The 5,607-nt window shown below is 64.5% G+C and overlaps 2 pseudogenes; both read right to left on the minus strand.

Annotated features, from left to right (window-relative positions):
• Nucleotides 1-1,503: 1,503 nt before the first annotated feature.
• On the minus strand, nt 1,504-1,622 carry LOC142862899 (uncharacterized; annotated as a pseudogene).
• Nucleotides 1,623-5,014: 3,392 nt separating this feature from the next.
• Nucleotides 5,015-5,133, minus strand: LOC142862864 (uncharacterized; annotated as a pseudogene).
• Nucleotides 5,134-5,607: the final 474 nt, after the last annotated feature.

Below are 5,607 nucleotides of genomic sequence, written 5' to 3' on the forward strand. Positions count from 1 at the left end.
GAATCCGACGCGGCGGAGAGCTGGGTGTACGTCCCCACCAGGAGGCGGTCCCCACCTCCACGGCTCTCCCCTCGCGGGGAGCGGCAGCCGCAGGGCCTCAGAGAAGACACCAGGCTGGGCCCCCGCGGCACAGTGGGGGCACGTGCCCCGCGCGAGACTGCTGCGGCCGCCCTGCTGCCGGGTTCCTGGAGGGCTTCCTGGAAGCAGCGTCCACACCAAGCCCTTGGAAGGCCCAGGCGACGGAGGAGCCCGAGGTGGGGAGGAGCGAGTCAGGCAGGGGCCAAGGTGATGGGCCGGGCGGGGAGGAGCGTGTCACGCAGGGGCAGAGGACGGTGACAGGCCGGGCGGGAAGGAGCCGGTCAGGCAGGGGACCAGGACAGTGACGGGCCTGGCGGGGGAGGAGCGCCTCAGGCTGGGGCAGAGGAGACTGGGCTGGGTAGGGGTCAGGGTTACAGTTAGGGCGCCATTCACAATCGCAAAGATGTGGAAGCGCCCCGAGTGCCCATCGATCCACGGGTGCATTAATGAAATGTGGCGCGTGGACACCACGGAGTGCCGTTCAGCTATGAGGAACAGCGGTGAGAGGGCACCTCTCGTGTTCTCCCGGCCAGAGCTGGAACCCGTTCCAGTAAGCCAAGTGTCCCAAGAACGGACACAAGAGCGCCACGTGCGCGCGCTCGCCGGCAGATTGGTAGGAACCGATGGACACCTAAGTGGACACAGAGGAATCGCCTTCATCGGGTGGGTGTCGGGCGGGCGTGGGGAGGGGATGGGCGTGCACATCCATTAGGAATGGGGTGGGTGCGCACCAACCGGGGCATGGGCGCACTTGAAGCTCTGACCCGAGGGGGGAGGCGGGGACAGGGCGATGCAGCTGACCTTAACATTGGTACCCCCACCATACGCTGGGAGAAAATGAGAAATAAATGAATCAGAAAACGGGGGGGAGGGGGGCACGGGCAATACATGTCACCTCAATACGTGGACTCCCATGATCTGCTCGGAGAGAGAGAGAAAAGGAAATGTAATCATAGAGATAAGAGACACCTTTTCAGAAAATGAATCCGAAAAGAAAAGTAAAATGAGGCCTGTGGAGCAGGTCTGCGTGTGACTCCGGATCCCCCAACATCCAGTGCCACCACCAAAGATTCCTACGTGTAGCCCGTAGAACCCCAAAAGCAACGGGACGAGTTCTGGTCACATACTCGCTCAAAATGACGTCCTGGAATTCTCCTGGAACTCCCTCCCCTCTCAGCCTCTCAAGGTTTCCTCCAGCGTGTCGGTTCCCACAGACCAGACCTTTGGTCTGACACCTGACAGTCCAGATGCCACGCATGCTGCCGCGTGGCGGCGGTGTCACGGCTCGGGACAAGAGGAGGCCCCACGGTGCGGGCTGGGGCGCCAGGCACCGCGACGGGCGCTGAGGGTGGGGGTGATCCCCCGGACCGCCGCCGCGCTCCCAGAAAGGGGACAGAACAAGAGGCAAAAAACAAAAAAAACAAAAGCCTACGGCACCCGGTATTCCCGGGCGGGCTCCCATCCAAGTACTAACCAGGCCCCACCCTGCTTAGCTTCGGAGATCAGACGAGACCGGGCGCGTTCAGGCCGGCTTGGCCGGAGACGGTGGAGGGCGCCCCTGCCCCGCTCAAGAAGCCGAGCCTCTCTGCGCTTCCCCTCGCCGGCCGGGTCCGGCGGGCTCCGCGGGACTGGGGAGAGGGGCGGGGCGGCGTGGGGGGCTGTCCACACACACACACACACACACGCGTGCGCGCGCGCGCGAGATGGGCCTCCACGGGTGGACCCGCCAAGGTGGAGACCTTCCAGCCCCCCTCCTCTCCTCGCCTCGCCTCCTTCACCTACCCGCCCCCCACCCCCAGCGCGCCGCCGCTGCTGACTGCGCACGCGCGCGCGGGGCGCTCGACCTTTGCCCCCAGCCAGGGGCCGCCCTCCCCCACAAACCCTTTCAGCTGTGCCCCCCGCCCTGTGCGTGGGCTGCCGCCTATTCCCCAGGGCCAGGGCTGGGGCACAGCGCATGGGGGAGGGGAGCGAGTGTAGGGGCGTCTCTCGGGATGTGTCCCATGGGTGGGGTGGGGTGGGGTGGGGTGGGGTGGGGTGGTTTGGGGGGCTCTGAAGAAATCAATCCCCTCTGTCTCCTCCCTCTGGAAAACCCCCAAGCCCTTGGAGAACTGCGGGCACCGCTACCGTGGGGGCCGGACCCTGCTCTGTGTCCTTCTCTGGCCCGGTCCAAGGGGCCTGGGCCTGGCCCGGGGTGGATTGGACCCCAACCACCCCGGGGTGTGGACTTGCTAAAAATCGGCGATTAGCTATTGGATTCGAGCTTCATCTGGGTCATTTCACTAATGAATGCACCGAAAAGAGTTTCCTAATACATCTGTGAGGGTGGCAACTGAAAGAGAAATTTAAAGCTGACAGAATAGGCGAGGAAAGGCACAGGAGATTTCCAAACCCAGTAAGGAAGCCTTTCCCGAAATGGAAGAAAGAAAGGAGCAAATGAAAACACCGGTAGCCCGCCGGGGTCAGAGTCTGCTCATTAGAGAAAGTACCCTGACCAGGTTCACCCGTGGGTGGGTGGCGAGCTAGCGGCATTCAGAAGAGCGAGGCCCACAGTCTGTGCAGAAGACACCTGCACTCGGGCGTGTGTGGCGGCTCGATTCACAAGCAGCTCAGATGTTAAACCAAGGAGAAGCCAGGGAGTTCCCAACGCCCCAGGTGTCCTCAGCCCACGACTGGCTGCTGTGAAAATGCGAAGCCCGGGTCCCGGTCTCAGAGCAGGACAACCAGGAGGTGTGATGTACACCCCGGGGTTCCCAGGAGGATCAGGCTGAAGCTTGGACTTGGCCTCAAAGTGTCCCCTCGCCTGGCCACCCCCTTCCCCTTCCTGCTCCTCTACTCCTGGTGCCCCTCCACCCAGGGGCCAGACCTTAAACAGTCACCCGCAAGAGAATCCTGGTCCCAAAGAAGCCTTCTGGGGGACCCGTGCTGAGAGAGGTTGTGGGCATGGCCCGCTGGGGCTCTGCCCGACCCAGGTCTGGGAGATGCAACCTCCCAGCTCTGGGTCCCTGCAGGAAGTGTCGGCAAGAACAGGGCCAGTCCTCCAAAGGCCCAGGTGCAGGGAGCCCAGGCCAAGCAGCCTGTGGAAGAAGCCACATGCCGTGCCACCCCGGGAACACGACTGTAGGTCACGGCCCCTGCCACCTCCTCCTCCTCCTCCTCCTCCTCCTGCTCCTCCTCCTCTCCCCGACATGGAGCAGGGCTCAGAGACACCTCAGACGCTGCTAGCAAAGTCCAAAGGGCATCGGTTGCTCCTCCAAAGCGCACCCCCGACCCCCAGCAGGCCGCGTTGTCCAGCCAGCCCCTGGGCCTCCCCGGGGTGCCCGGCACAAAAGTGCAGACACCCACCTGACTGGCAATATCAGCTTGAGGACGTTTCTGCCACTCTAAGGACCCGCAGGCCAGCTGGGCCTCCGGGCAGGCAGGACAGAGAGCCCCGGAATCCGACGCGGCGGAGAGCTGGGTGTACGTCCCCACCAGGAGGCGGTCCCCACCTCCACGGCTCTCCCCTCGCGGGGAGCGGCAGCCGCAGGGCCTCAGAGAAGACACCAGGCTGGGCCCCCGCGGCACAGTGGGGGCACGTGCCCCGCGCGAGACTGCTGCGGCCGCCCTGCTGCCGGGTTCCTGGAGGGCTTCCTGGAAGCAGCGTCCACACCAAGCCCTTGGAAGGCCCAGGCGACGGAGGAGCCCGAGGTGGGGAGGAGCGAGTCAGGCAGGGGCCAAGGTGATGGGCCGGGCGGGGAGGAGCGTGTCACGCAGGGGCAGAGGACGGTGACAGGCCGGGCGGGAAGGAGCCGGTCAGGCAGGGGACCAGGACAGTGACGGGCCTGGCGGGGGAGGAGCGCCTCAGGCTGGGGCAGAGGAGACTGGGCTGGGTAGGGGTCAGGGTTACAGTTAGGGCGCCATTCACAATCGCAAAGATGTGGAAGCGCCCCGAGTGCCCATCGATCCACGGGTGCATTAATGAAATGTGGCGCGTGGACACCACGGAGTGCCGTTCAGCTATGAGGAACAGCGGTGAGAGGGCACCTCTCGTGTTCTCCCGGCCAGAGCTGGAACCCGTTCCAGTAAGCCAAGTGTCCCAAGAACGGACACAAGAGCGCCACGTGCGCGCGCTCGCCGGCAGATTGGTAGGAACCGATGGACACCTAAGTGGACACAGAGGAATCGCCTTCATCGGGTGGGTGTCGGGCGGGCGTGGGGAGGGGATGGGCGTGCACATCCATTAGGAATGGGGTGGGTGCGCACCAACCGGGGCATGGGCGCACTTGAAGCTCTGACCCGAGGGGGGAGGCGGGGACAGGGCGATGCAGCTGACCTTAACATTGGTACCCCCACCATACGCTGGGAGAAAATGAGAAATAAATGAATCAGAAAACGGGGGGGAGGGGGGCACGGGCAATACATGTCACCTCAATACGTGGACTCCCATGATCTGCTCGGAGAGAGAGAGAAAAGGAAATGTAATCATAGAGATAAGAGACACCTTTTCAGAAAATGAATCCGAAAAGAAAAGTAAAATGAGGCCTGTGGAGCAGGTCTGCGTGTGACTCCGGATCCCCCAACATCCAGTGCCACCACCAAAGATTCCTACGTGTAGCCCGTAGAACCCCAAAAGCAACGGGACGAGTTCTGGTCACATACTCGCTCAAAATGACGTCCTGGAATTCTCCTGGAACTCCCTCCCCTCTCAGCCTCTCAAGGTTTCCTCCAGCGTGTCGGTTCCCACAGACCAGACCTTTGGTCTGACACCTGACAGTCCAGATGCCACGCATGCTGCCGCGTGGCGGCGGTGTCACGGCTCGGGACAAGAGGAGGCCCCACGGTGCGGGCTGGGGCGCCAGGCACCGCGACGGGCGCTGAGGGTGGGGGTGATCCCCCGGACCGCCGCCGCGCTCCCAGAAAGGGGACAGAACAAGAGGCAAAAAACAAAAAAAACAAAAGCCTACGGCACCCGGTATTCCCGGGCGGGCTCCCATCCAAGTACTAACCAGGCCCGACCCTGCTTAGCTTCGGAGATCAGACGAGACCGGGCGCGTTCAGGCCGGCTTGGCCGGAGACGGTGGAGGGCGCCCCTGCCCCGCTCAAGAAGCCGAGCCTCTCTGCGCTTCCCCTCGCCGGCCGGGTCCGGCGGGCAACGCGGGACTGGGGAGAGGGGCGGGGCGGCGTGGGGGGCTGTCCACACACACACACACACACACACACACACACGCGTGCGCGCGCGCGCGAGATGGGCCTCCACGGGTGGACCCGCCAAGGTGGAGACCTTCCAGCCCCCCTCCTCTCCTCGCCTCGCCTCCTTCACCTACCCGCCCCCCACCCCCAGCGCGCCGCCGCTGCTGACTGCGCACGCGCGCGCGCGCGCGCGCGCGCGCGCGGGGCGCTCGACCTTTGCCCCCAGCCAGGGGCCGCCCTCCCCCACAAACCCTTTCAGCTGTGCCCCCCGCCCTGTGCGTGGGCTGCCGCCTATTCCCCAGGGCCAGGGCTGGGGCACAGCGCATGGGGGAGGGGAGCGAGTGTAGGGGCGTCTCTCGG

This window comes from Microcebus murinus, chromosome 20 (genome assembly GCF_040939455.1).
Source record: "Microcebus murinus isolate Inina chromosome 20, M.murinus_Inina_mat1.0, whole genome shotgun sequence".
Classification (NCBI taxonomy): Eukaryota; Metazoa; Chordata; class Mammalia; order Primates; family Cheirogaleidae; genus Microcebus; species Microcebus murinus.